This window comes from Pleurodeles waltl, chromosome 1_2 (assembly GCF_031143425.1).
Source record: "Pleurodeles waltl isolate 20211129_DDA chromosome 1_2, aPleWal1.hap1.20221129, whole genome shotgun sequence".
In the NCBI taxonomy this organism is placed as follows: Eukaryota; Metazoa; Chordata; class Amphibia; order Caudata; family Salamandridae; genus Pleurodeles; species Pleurodeles waltl.
Window position 1 is genome coordinate 1,327,933,393 of NC_090437.1, and position 16,537 is coordinate 1,327,949,929.

Consider the following 16,537-nt stretch of genomic DNA (forward strand, 5'->3'; position numbering starts at 1 on the left):
TGTTGAGGTGTGTGCATGCTGGTCTGAAGGTGTGCTTGGGATAGGCTGAGGTACAGGGGTGTGGGTCTGGGTGGAGGAAGTTGGAGGGGGGAGGCTAGAGACAGGGACAATTGCTGCCATCAGTGCTGAGGCCAGAGTCTGAAAAGCTCGCTGAAGGGCTGCCTGACCAGAATGAGAGCCCTCCAGGAATGCATTGGTTTGTTGCAACTGCCTCTCTACACCCTGGATGGCATTCAAAATGGTAGACTGCCCAACAGTGAGGGACCTGAGGAGGTCAATGGCCTCCTCACTGAGGGCAGCAGGGGTTACTGGGCAGGGCCTGAGGTGCTTGGGGCGAAGGTGATGCCCACCCTCCTGGGTGAGCGGGCACGGGGCAAAGGCTGGGAGGGCGGTGCTGGAGGGGGTGGTGGCGGCTGTACCTGTAGATGCGGGGGGCACAGATGGGCCCGCCACCGCAAGGGAGCTCCCATCACAGGACAAGTCCATATCACTGGTGTCAGCTCCTCTCCCCGCCGTGGAGCTCCCCTCGCCCGCCGTCACACTGGTGAAATCGGAGTCCGTAGTCTCAACCTCCAGGGCCATGTGGGATGCAGCTCACTCCTGCTCCGGTGCCACTGCTCCTCCGCCTGATGGTGCTAATGCACACAAGTACAGGGAGACCACAAAAAGGGGGGGGTGTAGGAAAGTACCATCTTGCCTGGCATGTTACACCCATATTTCACTGTATAATGTTGTTTTAGTCTATGTGTCACTGGGACCCTGCCAGGCAGGGCCCCAGTGCTCAGAAGTATGTGCCCTGTATGTGTTCCTTGTGTGATGCTTAACTGTTTCACTGAGGCTCTGCTAACCAGAACCTCAGTGGTTATGCTCTCTCTACTTTCCAAATTTGTCACTAACAGGCTAGTGACCAATTTCACCATTTCACATTGGCATACTGGTACACCCATATAATTCCCTAGTATATGGTGCTAAGGTACCCAGGGTATTGGGGTTCCAGGAGATCCCTATGGGCTGCAGCATTTCTTTTGCCACCCATAGGGAGATCTGACAATTCTTACACAGGCCTGCCAGTGCAGCCTGAGTGAAATTACGTCCACGTTATTTCACAGCCATATATCACTGAACTTAAGTAACTTATAAGTTACCTATATGTCTAACCATCACCTGGTGAAGGTTGGGTGCAAAGTTACTTAGTGTGTGGGCACCCTGGGACTAGCCAAGGTGCCCCCACATCGTTCAGGGCAAATTCCCCGGACTTTGTGAGTGCGGGACACCATTACCCATGTGCACTATACAAAGGTCACTACCTATGTATAGAGTCTCAATGGTAACTCCGAACATGGCCATGTAACATGTCAAAGATCATGGAATTGTCACCCCAATACCATTCTGGTATTGGGGGGACAATTCCATGATCCCCCGGGTCTCTAGCACAGTACCCGGGTACTGCCAAACTGCCTTTCCGGGGTCTCCACTGCAGCTGCTTCTGCTGCCAACCCCTCAGACAGGTTTCTGCCCTCCTGGGGTCCAGGCAGCCGTTGCCCAGGAAGGCAGAACAAAGGATTTCCTCTGTGAGAGGGTGTTACACCCTCTCCCTTTGGAAAAAGGTGTCAGGGCTGGGGAGGAGTAGCCTCCCCCAGCCTCTGGAAATGCTTTGATGGGCACAGATGGTGCCCATCTCTGCATAAGCCAGTCTACACCGGTTCAGGGATCGCCCAGCCCTGCTCTGGCACACAACTGGACAAAGAAAAGGGGAGTGACCACTCCCCTGACCTGCACCTCCCCTGGGAGGTGCCCAGAGCTCCTCCAGTGTGTCCCAGACCTCTGCCATCTTGGAAACAGAGGTGTTGGGGGCACACTGGACTGCTCTGAGTGGCCAGTGCCAGCAGGTGATGTCAGAGGCTCCTTCTGATAGGCTCTTACTTCTCTTGGTAGCAAATCCTCTTTCCTTGGTTGCCAAACCTCCTTTTCTGGCTATTTAGGGTCTCTGCTTTGTGGAATTCTTCAGATAACGAATGCAAGAGCTCACCAGAGTTCCTCTGCATCTCCCTCTTCACCTTCTACCAAAGGATCGACCGCTGACTGCTCAGGACTCCTGCAAAACCACAACAAAGTAGCAAGACGACTACCAGCAACATTGTAGCACCTTATCCTGCCGGCTTTCTCGACTCTTTCCAGGTGGTGCATGCTCTGGGGGTAGCATGCCTTCACCCTGCACCAGGAGCTCTGAAGAAATCTCCCGTGGGTCGACGGAATCTTCCCCCTACTAACGCAGGCACCTAAAGACTGCATCACTGGTCCTCTGGGTCCCCTCTCATCCTGACGAGCGTGGTCCCTGGAACTCAGCAACTCTGTCCAAGTGACTCCCACAGTCCAGTGACTCTTCAGTCCAAGTTTGGTGGAGGTAAGTCCTTGCCTCCCCACGCTAGACTGCATTGCTTGGTACCGTATGATTTGCAGCTGCTCCGGCTCCTGTGCACTCTTCCAGGATTTCCTTTGTGCACAGCCAACCATGTGTCCCCAGCACTCTTTCCTGCAGTGCACAACCTTCTGAGTTGTCCTCCGGCGTCGTGGGACTCCCTTTTGTGACTTCGCATGGACTCCAGTTCAATTTCCTTCCAAGTGCCTGTTTAGGTACTTTTGTTGGTGCTGCCTGCTTCTGTGAGGGCTCCCTGAGTTGCTGTCCGCCCCCTCTGTCTCCTCCTCCAAGTGGCAACATCCTGGTCCCTTCTGGGCCACAGCAGCACCCAAAAACCTCTACCGCAACCCATGCAGCTAGCAAGGCTTGTTTGTGGTCTTTCTGCGTGTGAACAACTCTGCAAGCTTCATCGCGTCATGGGACATCCACCTATCAAAGGATAAGTTCCTAGTCCTCTTCTTTCTTGCAGAACTCCAAGCTTCTTCCAACCGGTGGCAGCTTCCTTGCACCCTCAGCTGGCATTTCCTGGGCTCCTGCCCACTCTCGACACTGTCGCGACTATTGGACTTGGTCCCATTTGTCTCACAGGTACTCAGGTCTGGAAATCCACTGTTGTTGCATTGCTGGTGTCTGTTCTTCCTGAAGAATCTCCCTATCACGACTTCTGTGCTCTCTGGGGGTAGTAGGTGCACTTTACACCTACCTTTCAGGGTCTTGGGTGTGCTATTTTTCTAACCCTCACTGTTTTCTTACAGTCCCAGCGAACCTCTACAAGCTCACATAGGTTTGGAGTCCATTCGTGGTTCGCATTCCACTTTTGGAGTATATGGTTATTGTTGCCCCTATACCTATGTGCTCTCATTGTAATCTATTGTGACTGTACATTGCTTGCATTGCTTGCATTGCTTTCTATTGCTATTACTGCATATTGTTGATATTGTGTACATATATCTTGTGTATATTTTCTATCCTCATACTGAGGGTACTCACTGAGATACTTTTGGCATATTGTCATAAAAATAAAGTACCTTTATTTTTAGTATATCTGTATATTGTGTTTTCTTATGATATTGTGCATATGACACCAGTGGTATAGTAGGAGCTTTGCATGTCTCCTAGTTCAGCCTAAGCTGCTCTGCTAAGCTACCTTTTCTATCAGCCAAAGCTGCTATTCACCTCTTCTACACTAATAAGGGATACCTGGACCTGGTGCAGAGTGTAAGTACCCCTTGGTACCCACTACAAACCAGGCCAGCCTCCTACACCGTAGAGTAGCGTGTACTGGGGGAGGACCCCATCTACGAGTTTCTCCAACTCCTCCGTGCTGAAGGCAGGGGCCCTTTCCCCAGACGCACAAGCCATTGTCTCTTCCAGACTGAGGTCACAGCAGCACTTGCAGTGTAGGTCCTCTCCTGTCGAAGATCAGGTATCAAGTGATTGAACAGAGAGAAAATGGCGGTCACATCCGCGGCGGTGCATACCGTCACCGCTGGCGTACATCGTCATTGGCTCCTGGGACCCATAGGGTCCAATGTTAACCAATGCAGAATTGCGCCGCGGTCTTCGACCGCCTACCGCGATGGTGTACAACACCAGCGCAGTTACCTCATATCCCATTGTCCCACTTTACAGGTCAGGCAGCTGCCATTTCAGGGGCCCATATGGCTTTATTTTTAACTGTGTCACACATACCTAGGCCTTGGCTCAACACTCATACAGGCAATTTTCGGATTATGAATAGTTTTCTGAGTAAGCTGTGTTTAAGTACCTCTGAATTGGTTGACTGTGCTCACTGTTGTCCTCCATAGGCACCGTCCGCTGGGACATGTGAGGAGATGGCGGCATCCTCCGGTGTACAGAGCGCTGGTGGACCTGTTGACAATGGAAAAAAGACATGTAATCATCACCTACAGGCTTGATCATGCCACAATCCTGGAACTGTGTGCCCAATTGGAGCAAGACCTGATGTCAGCTATCCGCCATCCCACAGGAATCCCCCCTCAAGTGCAGGTGCTCTCAGTACTCCATTTCCTTGCAAGTGGGTCATTTCAAACAACAGTGGCCATAGCATCAGGGATGTCCCAGCCTATGTTTTCCAACGTGTTGTCCAGAGTGTTGTCTGCCCTGCTGAAACACATACGGAGCTACATCGTTTTCCCTCAGGTGGAGGATTTGCCAACAGTGAAAGGTGGCTTCTATGCCCTGGGACATATCCCCAACATCATAGGTGCCATTGATGGGACACATGTGGCCTTGGTCTCCCCCTGCAGGAGTGAACAGGTGTACAGAAACCAGAAGAGTTACCATTCGATGAATGTGCAGATGGTGTGTTTGGCAGACCAATACATCTCCCATGTTAATGCCAAATTCCCTGGCTCAGTGCATGACGCTTACATCCTGCGGAATAGCAGCATCTCTTATGTGATGGGGCAACTAGAGAGGCACCGTGTGTGGCTAGTAGGTGAGCACCTGGAACCAAATCAGTGGGAATAGTTGTCTGGGTCTCGGGATATCCCTAAGAGTTAGTGTGTGTCTAACAGTTGGCCCTCGCCATTTGCAGGTGATTCTGGTTACCCCAACCTGTCATGGCTACTGACCCCAGTGAGGAATCCCAGGACAAGGGCAGAGGAGTGCTAAAATGAGGCCCATGGGCGAACTAGGAGGATTATAGAGCGAACCTTCAGCCTCCTGAAGGCTCCGGTGCCTACATATGACAGGTGGTTCCCTATTCTACTCACCAAAGAAGGTGTGCCTGATCATCGTGGCCTGCTGTATGCTTCACAACTTGGCTTTGCGACAACATGTGCATTTTTCTGCAGGAGGATGGCCCAGATGGAGGTGTTGTGGCAGCTGTGGAGCCTGTGGACAGTGAAGAGGAGGAAGCAGAAGAAGAGGACATCGAAAACAGGAACTCTGTTATCCTGCAATACTTCCAATGTGACACAGGTAAGAAGACAAACCTACCTACTACATGTACTTTAACACTACTACCTCTCTACTGTCTGTCCTTTTCAACCCGTGTGTGGTCCCTGAGTTTTCACTTTCTCTTACGATTTCACAGGTGTGGGTCACACTGTGTGACATCTGCTTAGTTTCCTCATGGACTAGAGCTGTGTGACATAGGTATGTTGACATTACAATTGAAAGAGCATTTTGTCACTATAATTGTTAATACACTAATTCGAAATCACAAACAGACTCCAGATTGTTTTGTGCTTTAAGGGTGTTTATTTAAGTGCTCAATATTGGAGGGGGTTGTTAAATGGTGAGGGGTGATGGTGGAGGAATGTCCATGGCAGAGTCCAAGCTATTAGTCTCACAGGTGCATTGTGCAAAGGGGCATAGGAAGTGGAGCTGGGGCAGTTTGAGGATGGACAGGGTGACAAGGTGGGACAAAAAGATGACAATCAGGGTGGTCTCATTTCTTGGCGGGGGTCTTGGCATCGTTCTCTGTCTTTGTCCTGGATCTCAGGGACCGTTTGCGGGGTGGTTCTCCATCTGCAGGGGATAGGGTGCTGGTGTGGTGGTCCTGTGGCGGTGCCTCCTGTCCACTAGTGCCGGCGGAGGTGGTGGGCAGTTCATCATCCAGGCTAGTGTCAGGGACCCCTTGTTGTGCCACAGTGTCCCTCCTGGTGTTCAGGAATCCTTCAGCACCCCCACGATGGTGCCCAGGGTGGAATTGATGGATCTGAGTTCCTCCCTAAAGCACACATACTGTTCCTCCTGCAGCCGCTGGGTGTCCTGAAACTTGGCCAGAACCGTTGCCATCGTCTCCTGGGAATGATGGTAGGCTCCCACGATGTTGGAGAGGACCTCGTGGAGAGCGGGTTCCCTGGGCCTGTCCTCCCCCTGTCGCACAGCAGCCCTCCCAGTTCCCCTGTTTCCCTGGGCCTCTGTCTCCTGAACCATGTGCCCACTGCCACTGCCCCCAGGTCCCTGTTGTTGTTGGGGTGGTGGGTCAGCCTGGGTTCCCTGTAGTGGTGGAGACACTGCTGATTCACGTGTCCTGGGGACAGAGGTATGGGCCCGCTGGGTGGGTGCTGTGCTGGTGTTTCCAGAGTGGGGAAGCTCTGTGGTGGCCTGTGACTGTGTGAGGGGAACCGACTGTCCCGAGGTCCCAGATGGGCCGGGCTGGTCGTCTAGATCCAGTTGGACAGAGCTGCTGTCATCACTTTGGGCCTCTTCTGTTGGTGGTGTGGACATGTCTGGGCCCTCCTGTCCAGTGACGTTGGGTAGGGGTCCTGCAGGGGTGTAAAAGCATGATTATTGCATCTGTGTGTGCCATGGTGTGCAATGGGTGGGTGATCGTGTACCCCAGTGCTTGCATTCCTGTGTGGGGACTTGTGTGATGATGGTTTAGGGGGGTGTATGGGTGTGTGCAGTGGCCATGCTTTGGAGATGGGTGTCCATGCTTTGTTGTGGCATGCAGGGCTTGGTGTTGGGATGTGTGGTTTATGATATTGAAACATTTGTGAGGAGTTGGAGAAATGGGGTGAGGACGAGGGTGGGGTTATGTGATGGCATGCAGGTAGGGTGGGGGATATAATGTGGAAACTGGCTAAGGAATCCATTTTATTATCCCCCCAGGCCTGACCTCATCCTGTGATACTCAATGATGTACAGGCCTGAAAAACATATGCAGAAGGTTGAATGACCTTTAGTACATTATCCCTGACAGGCAGCTTGTAATGCAAGGATTGCTTAAAAGAGACAGCTCATGCGACATGCATTGCTTCATTCGCCCAGCAACAGATAGACATCTCGATGTCCACATAGGTCTGAGGACAGGTTATGAGGAAGCTGGATTCGTGACGCCTTGGAAAGTCCCAACTGTCTGAGAAATGTGAAGGTCACGCTTGTGGTCATCTTGTATCACGCTGCTACCATGAAATGTTATTCTGCTGTGATTGGATAGATGCCTAATATATTTGTAATACCATGCATCTCCTGATCAACATCACACCATGTACTTGATGAAGAAATTATCTTTCAGTTGTTCTGAATGGATGATGTATTTTCACCCTTTTGTGGTTTTCATGCATAAAAGATTGTATTGGAATTCAGACTGCTTGGCATTGGCCTTTCAAGCCACAGTCTCCATGCACGTATTATTAAATATTTCTGCTTGTACCTTAGGGCTGGCTGGTCTCTGGTTTGTTCCTGAGGGCAGATAGAAAAGGACACTTCAACAATAGTATTAAAGATTTGACTTCAAGAATCCATTCCTCCAGCTACTCCTGCGAGGCCCTCAGGATGCAGAATAGCCAAGACTTGCTCCTCCCATGTTGTTAGTTGTGGGGGAGGAGGTGGGGGTCTGCTGCCAGTCCTCTGAACCGCAATGTGGTGTCTGGAGACCACGGAACGCACCTTCCCCCGTAGGTCGTTCCACCTCTTCTTGATGTCATCCCTATTTCTTGGGTGCTGTCCCACTGCGTTGACCCTGTCCACTATTCTTCGCCATAGCTCCATCTTCCTAGCTATGGAGGTGTGCTGCACCTGTGATCCGAATAGCTGTTGCTCTACCCTGATGATTTCCTGAACCATGACCCTGAGCTCCTCCTCAGAGAACCTGGGGTGTCTTTGCTGTGCCATGGGGTGGTGTGGGTGATGTGTGGGGTGGTGTGTGTTGTGATATGTGGGGTGATATTTAGTGGTGTCTTGTGTGAGGTGCGTTGATGTTAGGGGTCTGTGGGTGATGTGGGTGTGTGTTTTATATTGTATCGGGTGTGTGGGAGTGGTGTGTGTATGTTTATCAGGTGTGTGTATTTGGAATTGTCCAATGTGGTAGTGTTTTGTAAGTGTGTGTGTATTTTGAGCGCAACGGTGTGTACCGCCAATGGAATACAGCGTTGAAAGACCGCTGTGTGGATTCATGGGTCGTGATACTGTGGGCGTATTCCTGTTGGTGTGAAGGTGGAGGTTTTGTTATCGCCAGTTTATCACTGACCTTTGGAGTGGCGGACTTGTGTGGGTGTCTAAATTTGGGCGGATTCCGGGCTTTGGGTCATAATGACCGTGGCGGAATTCCGCTGCTGCAATGGTGTGTTGGCGGTCTTTTGCATGGCGGTAAGCGGCCTTTACCACCAATGTTGTAATGACCCCCATAGTATAGGGAAACTATGCCAGCAATGGTTAAGAACTTTCTCACTTGATGCGGTTAGAGAACACCTCAATCTCTTGTCTAATAATACTGATTTACAGGACTTCCTGTTAGGCCCCAGAAAACACAGCAGAAAGTGTTTCTTATATGAAGTCTATAATGAAATTTGGAAGCTTTCCCAACAAGAAGCAGCTGCCCGGTTAAGGCAAATAGACCAGGAAAATCTGAAAAAGGCATTAGCTGTTGTGGATAATGGGATTAATACCTTGTCCGACCGGATATACACTTTAAATAACATCATCTCTTCTGTTATAGACATCATACAAACAGATACGTCTTATTTACACCAAGGACAGAGTCAGCTAAGGTCCATTATGCAGTTGGCTTGGACACTTCAAACATTGACGGCGGGTCACGTTCCCTGGCAGCGTGTCAGTGCAAAGGAGATATTTTCTTCCTTTAATTTAACACAACAACAACAACTAAGTCCTCATAATTTGCCTAAATAGGAGGGGGGGTTCTGTGTTCATGATTTTTCTCTTCCTTCCTTCTAGGAATGTCTAAGTATGGCAATTTAAGGTTGAAATTCCTCTCCTGGAATGTGAACTGTTTAAGGGTGCTAGGTAGGAGGAGGAAGATTTTTGAATATTTACGATTGGCGGAGGAGGAGATCATTATATTGCAAGAAACCCATCTTCAACAAAATGAGTGGGAGAGCTGGCTTAAACGGTTGAATTGGGTTTCATTCAGTGTATGCTCTTCCCAAACTAGCACGATAAAAGGTGTGGCAGTCCTGATTAAAAAATCCACAAGGTTTAAGGTAGGAGTGGTGCAAGTCGACTCTAGGGGAAGATGGGTGGTGGTAGAACTGTGTGTATGCGGTTACTGGGTCACAGTGGCAGGTTACTACGGGCCAAATCTAGATGATCCAACGCCATTTCAAGATCTATTTAATATCCTACTTTTAGCTAGGTATCCAGTGGTATTAGGTGGGGATTTTAACATACTGTTAGATCCTGCTCATGATAAGTCAACCCCTCGGGGTATGGTTAACTCACCTAAAACGAGGGCACTGGTGAAACAAGCCATGCAGGATTTAGGTCTGGTAGATATATGGCATTGGAGATGGGGCGAAGGAGATAGATACACATTTTACAATAAAAAATATGGGCATAGATCTAGAATAGATGTTTTTCTAATACATAAAAGTTTATGCCCAGAGGTGAGAAAGGTAGCCCACAACATAGCACACCTTTCAGATCATTCAGCAGTGAAACTACACTTGGACATCAGGGTCATAAGTAAGGGTATTAGGAGTACAATGAATCGCGTTTTATTCCTAGACGACTCAATAGCAGAAGTTTTAAAAAAAGATACAAGAGATTTTTTCCACTTGAATCAAGGAACAGCAAGTTTATGGTGTGTTTGGGATGCGTTTAAGGCCTATACAGTATAAGAGGGAGGCTTGTGAGCCTGGCAATATATAAGTATCGTGAAGGAAGGGAAAAGCTGTGAGATATGGAATCGTCACTAAAAACTCTTCAAGCTTCAGTGCATAATGCACGATTAGAAGGGAAGAACGATCTATTAGAGGAGCTGACACGCCAAGAGGAAAAGGTTCGGATTAGCTTAGATGCTTTTCTGGAGAATCGCAGTAGGTTAAAGTGGGAAAGTAGTCGATATGCACACTATGAATATGGAGAAGGTTGTAGTAAACTATTAGCGTGGAAGGTTAAGTCGGACCTTTCTAAAAGGCATATTTTATCAGTTAAATCTGATCTTATGAACCAGATCTGTATGGAGCAAGAAGAGATTGAGGGGGCATTTGAATATTTTTTTCAGGAAATATATTCAGAAAGCTTGGTTAATTCGGAAGAGTCGGTCAGAGAATTCTTAGATAAAGCGTATCTCCCAGTTTTAGAGGAATCTGAAATGCTCTTATTGAATTGTAAGATAAATGAGGCTGAGCTTGTTGAAGGCATAAAGGTGTTGAAAAAAGGAAAGGCAGTTGGTCCAGATAATCTACCTAATGAATTATATAAGGTTTTGGGGGATGAACTTATTCCATTCTTATTAGAGCTATTCAATTCTATGTTGGTAGAAGGGGCTCAGATACCTAAATCCTGGAGAGAGGCGATAATCTGTTTATTATTAAAGCCAGGTAAGGACTCATCGTCTTGTTCATCCTATAGGCCCATCTCCTTGTTGAATGCGGATTACAAACTCTATACAGGGATTTTAGCTAGGAGATTGGGGAGGGCCATAGGCAATCTGATTCACTTGGATCAAAAGGGTTTTATGAAGGGGAGGCAACTTCATGAGGTAACTCACGAGTTATTTGCTGCAGTAGACCTTGCGGAACAAGAAAAGGCTCCATTGGCGATCTTGACTTTTGATGCAGCAAAGGCCTTTGATCGTGTTAATTGGTCTTTCTTAAGGGCCGTGTTGGAAAAAGGGGGCTTGGGAATTCCTTTTGTTAGGGTGGTAGGGGAATTGTATAGATGCCCCTCAGCGAGAGTCCTGGTCAATGGCCAATTATCACAGGAATTCAGGATTTGGCGGGGTACGCGACAGGGGTGCCCCTTATCTCCCTTGCTTTTCAATTTATACATTGAACCCTTGGCATCTTTACTTCGGTCTTGTAAGGACATTACCCCATTTCGAATTGGGGGTTGGGAAAAAAAAGTAGCGTTATATGCAGACGATCTTATGATATACACGAGTGATGTCAGGTCTACTTTACCTAGGGTCAATAACTTGATGGAACAATTTGGTAGATTTTCCGGTTACAGTATAAACACAGAAAAGACGGAAATAATGTGTTGGAATTTGACTTATGCTTCTCCCTTAGTTAAACATGAGATCAGATACTTGGGTATTCGATTAACAACTGATCTTAATGAGGTAGCTAAATTAAATTTTGACATAACGTATAGGGAAACCAAAAAACTGCTAAAGGCATGGGCCGTTCTTCCTCTTTCGATAATTGGAAGATCTAATATTTTGAAGATGTGCATTCTCCCAAAATTTACCTTTTTATTTAATACTATTCCACTAGAGTTTAAGAAGAGCTGGTTTAAAAAACTACAGGGGGATTTATCCTCATTTGTATGGGCCTCTAAGGGAGTAAGGATTTTGTGGAAAAAGATGAGTAGAAAAAAGAGTGGGGGGGTATTGCGTCTCCAGACTTGTTTAGGTATTATTTGGCTTTTCAACTAAAAAATATTAGAATTTTATTGAATAAGAAGTCAGAATATGATTTAGTCTGGAGAGCTTTAACAGCACATCTTGAGGAAGGAGCAGACCATTTCTTACATAAATTTGGACAACCTAAGTACTTTAAGAAGGTATGTTTGAAGCTCCCCAGACATGCATGTAATGTTTGGATGTATTTTCGGAGGGCGTTAGAGATACCTTATTTTTGTAGTTCTGCTCCCATCTGGGACTCACCTGGTACTCCTGATTGCCTTATCGACAAATTATCAATTCCCTTGAGAGTGAGTGGGATGGTAAGATGGGGTCAGATAATAGAAGGATTGGAATTGTTAAGTTGGTCTGCATTCCAGGAAGGTACTGGAGGGACAGTTTCCAGATTTAAGTATTTTCAGATATCTAGTTGGGTGAAATCTCGACTAACAGGAGAAATAGGGAGGAGCGTATGGGAAGGGAAATTAAACCAGAAAATCATTAATAAAGAAGTTGCATTGTGGTATCATGCTTTGTTGGAATCAGCAGAGGATGGTGCATCCCTTCCCTTGTCGAAGTGGGGGGGATTTTTCCAACCCTAGATGTTATAGCATTGTGGCAAAGGTCCTGTTCAGAACTGTGGTTTACTACTAAACCGGCAGGGTTGAAGAAAAATCATTTGTTCACACTCCACAGGGTTTATTGGACACCGGCTAGATTAACAGCTATTGGGAAAATTCTGAAAAACTGTCCAAGATGTGGGGAAGACAAGGCAGATGATATTCACATGTTTTGGAAATGTTCAAGGTTGTTGAATTATTGGGGGGATATAGGAAACATCCTAAAGGTAATCTTTAACGTTAACTTAAAATTAAATCTTTCTATGGTGGTGTTTGGGGTTTGTGAACAGGGTATAAATTACCAGAGATGGTCAGTACATCAGGAGCATTTGCTGTTCATATTAATGCTTTTAGCTAGACGAGAAATATGTCGTAAATGGATTGAACCTCTTCCTCCCCGTGTTCTGGACTGGCAAACATCTGTAAATCGAATGTGTAAACTGGAACAACGAGGTCCCCTTTCTAGAAGAGACAATTTTTGGATGTACTGGGAAAATGTTTATCAATAGTGTATTCATTTGTGTTTTATAGGTTTTTTGTTTGGTCTCCTCCTCTTGAAATCTCAAGTCCAATGATTAGAACTCCCCTTACCCTTTCGGGTGCTGCTTTGGTTATGATCAGGTCGCAATGAAAATAATAATACTTGGTCGATGGCATACGATTGGGAAAAGAACAATAAGTAGAACAGGTGGGACGACTCAACAGAGGTATAGATCATATACCTGGAGGCATGCTACTGTTCGCCGTGACCTGTGCTTTTCCCCCTTATCCAAAGCGTGGGTGACGAAATGAGGACAAAAAAAAAAGAAAAAAAAACAACAACAACAACAACTAATGGCTAAGAAAGAAGAGACTTATGTCATTCTAAACATAGAGAAATTAGAAAAGTTGCCTTTTACTGTAGCAGAAATACCATCTGCTGAGTGGCTAATACAAGGGGTCATCAATCTGCCTATTTCTACACTCCAATTCACCTCTTGTTTAAAACACATTCCGGTATGCAGATACGAAAGGCTGGGAGATAGTTACATTCATGAGGTGTGGGAGCTTCCCTTCTCATACAAATGTCTCAATGGCATGAAAGAAGTCTTTCTTAGTGGTAGTGAATGCAAGACTTAAGTCAGCCATTCGATGGTTTGTAAACAGCTGTCCTTGCATGGGGCGTGTAATGCTTCTGCAGTGAACTTAACTTGTTATCTGAAGGGAGTTCCAGTCCTGTTGATGAGACCTACGTTCCAGGTGCTTTCAAACGGCAGCAACGTCCTCCTCAATGGCGAAGGCTGTTGTGGGATGCGAGCCGGGATAGTTTATGTTGTCTCGGTCTCTAAGGTCGTTACATGCTGTGGGAACGTATTTTTTTCCCCCACTAAAATTAAAGAGGTAGCTGACATTTGCCCCCCATTGCTACTTCAAATGTGAACTTTGACAAGTTGGGCAGACTCAAGGCTCTATTGTTTCAAAAGCATGTGGCCCTTACATCTGCACTCGAGACCTACGCACTTCAGGTGGCAAGGTCGTCAGCAAAAATACAGTCCCTTTTAAATACAAACTTTCCTAGACACTTTGGTGAACTCGTGGGATGGATGTTTAATGCATCCAGTACAACTGGAATTGCACATTTCTTTAAAGCTGTTGGTTCTGGTTTCATTCACACCTTCTCCTCCATATTCGGTTTAATACCAACAGCAATCCACTCAATTTTTTCTAGTATTTTGGGGGGATTTCCAATAACTTTGACTTTATTAGCTGGCATTCTGTTGTTGCTATTGTTTATGTGCAATGGCTGTCCCACCGCAACAAGGAGGAATGAAAGCGCTCCTATCAGAGCAGCTGTGTCGTAAACGCATGATGCAGTATTTTGGAGCAACACTCCTAGAGCATTGGAGTGTGGCTGGTCTTTGTTATTCAGACCGTTTTTTGCATTGTGTGCAGCCCGTGTTTCGGTGCCTCTGATGCTCTTTCTGGAAGTCTGTCTTTCTATGCAGCGATTGCTTTCATTGGACACTGATCTGTTGATGTTCTTGCTGAGGGCTCATTACCAGACATGCGCGATGAGGTTGCGTTTGCTACGGGAAGCTACTTATGAGTTGCCCTACCTGGAGGATGTGGCTCCTGATTCATCATTGGGCACACCACTGGATGCTGCCTTGGCTGAGGCTATGGAACAAGATTGCTCCTTGATCCTTCTTGGAGATGACATTCCAACTTTAACATCTGCCGAAGTGGAAGATTTCCTGTCTTCTATTGTAGCGGAATCGATTGGAACTTTAAAAAAATAACCTTGCCTTTTGAAATTTGTTTTTATTCCACATGTTCATGTTTTTAAATTGTCCTTTTTACATGCTCACGTGCCCCTTCGACTTGTCATAATTGATATTGTTTATACGTGTATATCTTAGGTTGAGCTTTTAGTAGCGATTTTATTTGCTCTTAGATTTTGAACCACCTTCAACCGACAAGGGGATGGTGTTGTGTAGCCTTTTTAGCCATAGCTCCATGCACGTTATTTTAACACACTAGGCCAAGCCGCTGTGCACCTTAATCTAGATATATTTTATTCAGCTTCATTTTATTATTGTTACAGTAGCCAACTTTCATGGTCTTGTTTTATTTTCTGTTTATCTAACTGTTTTCGCCTGGGCCAGCACTCTGTTCTGAAACAAGACATTCTTGATCACTCTGTGCTTTTTCCAAGGCTACAGCACAATACATTTCCGGTGAACGTGGTAGAAGTTTAGTCTCCAACATTCGTAGAAAAAAACATCTTAGGTAGGGACATTCTCCTAGAACATCAGCTGTGTTGTTATAAAAACACTTCCTTGTCCCTTATATGTTAGAAGGAGACTCCAGCCAGAGAACCACGACTGTATGCTGATTGTCGAATGCTTCGCTACAGATGCTAATGCAGACCGCAGGCCTTTGCTCAGGTATGGGGGATGATGTCTTCCCAGGGGGGCCTGAAGGGCAGAATTAGAGCTTAACATGCTGTGCTCTGTCATAGCCTAGGAAGGAGTTAGTCTATCGACCATAGTAACAACATGATAGCATTATTTCTATGCTTCACTCTCCTAGTCACAATTTTAATATTGTTATGTTGTGTCGTTCTAGTTATTGCAGCTCACGCTTTGCTGTCTAAGATGCAGTTGTTTTATTAAACTCATTCTTGAAACATATACTGCTTCTGTTTGTCATTTATATATGAGACTGAATTATAAATGAGAGAAACGGATGAGACCTGAGTGACCACGACTTCCGTGAGAAGCCAAGTATGTCATGCGCTTGGCTGCCCAGTCATCCCTCTCTTCGGATAGAGATGAGACACTGCTAGTTAGCCGAAGCAAAACCCAGATTGGAGCGACAGGTGTCACCCGCAGTGGGTTAGACTTAGTCCCCCACACCGCATGCGATTCTGCCGCTTAAAATCCAGTAGTCTCATTAGAATAATGAGAGCCTACGCAACAACTTGTGTAGGTAGGCCTGCTGCCCACGAAAGAAAACGCAACTTGGACACATCACATTTTTACATTGAAATCTGACGTGTTTTCTGGAAAGTGCCTAGCTGTGGATTTTGGCCTCTAGCTCAGCCGGCACCTAGGGAAACCTACAAAACCTGTGCGTGTTTGAAAACTAGACACCGAGGGGAATCCAGGATGGGGTGACTTGTGGGACTCTCACCAGGTTCTGTTACCCAGAATCCTTTGCAAACCTCAACATTTGGCAAAAACAATACTTTTCCCTCACATTTCGGTGCTGCAAAGTTCTGGAATCTGAGAGGAGCCACAAACTTCCTTCCACGCAGCGTTCCTCCAAGTCTCCCAATAAAAATGGTTCCTCACTTGTGTGGGTAGGCCTAGTGCATGCAACAGCAAATGCCCCAAAACACAACGTGGCACATCACATTTTCCTAAAGAAAACAATGTGTTTTTGGGAAGTGCCTAGCTGTGGATTTTTGCCTCTAGCTCAGGCGGCACCTAGGGAAACCTAGCAAACCTATACATTTTAAAAAACTAGACATCTAGGGAAATTCAGGATGGGGTGACTTGTGAGGCTTCCACCAGGTCCTGTTACCCAGAAGCCTTTGCAAACCTCAACATGTGTAAAAAAACACTTTTTCCTCACATTTGGTGATAGAAAATTTTGGAATCTGGAAGGAGCCACAAATTTCCTTCCACCCAGCATTCCCTCAAGTCTCCTGATAAAAATTGTACCTCA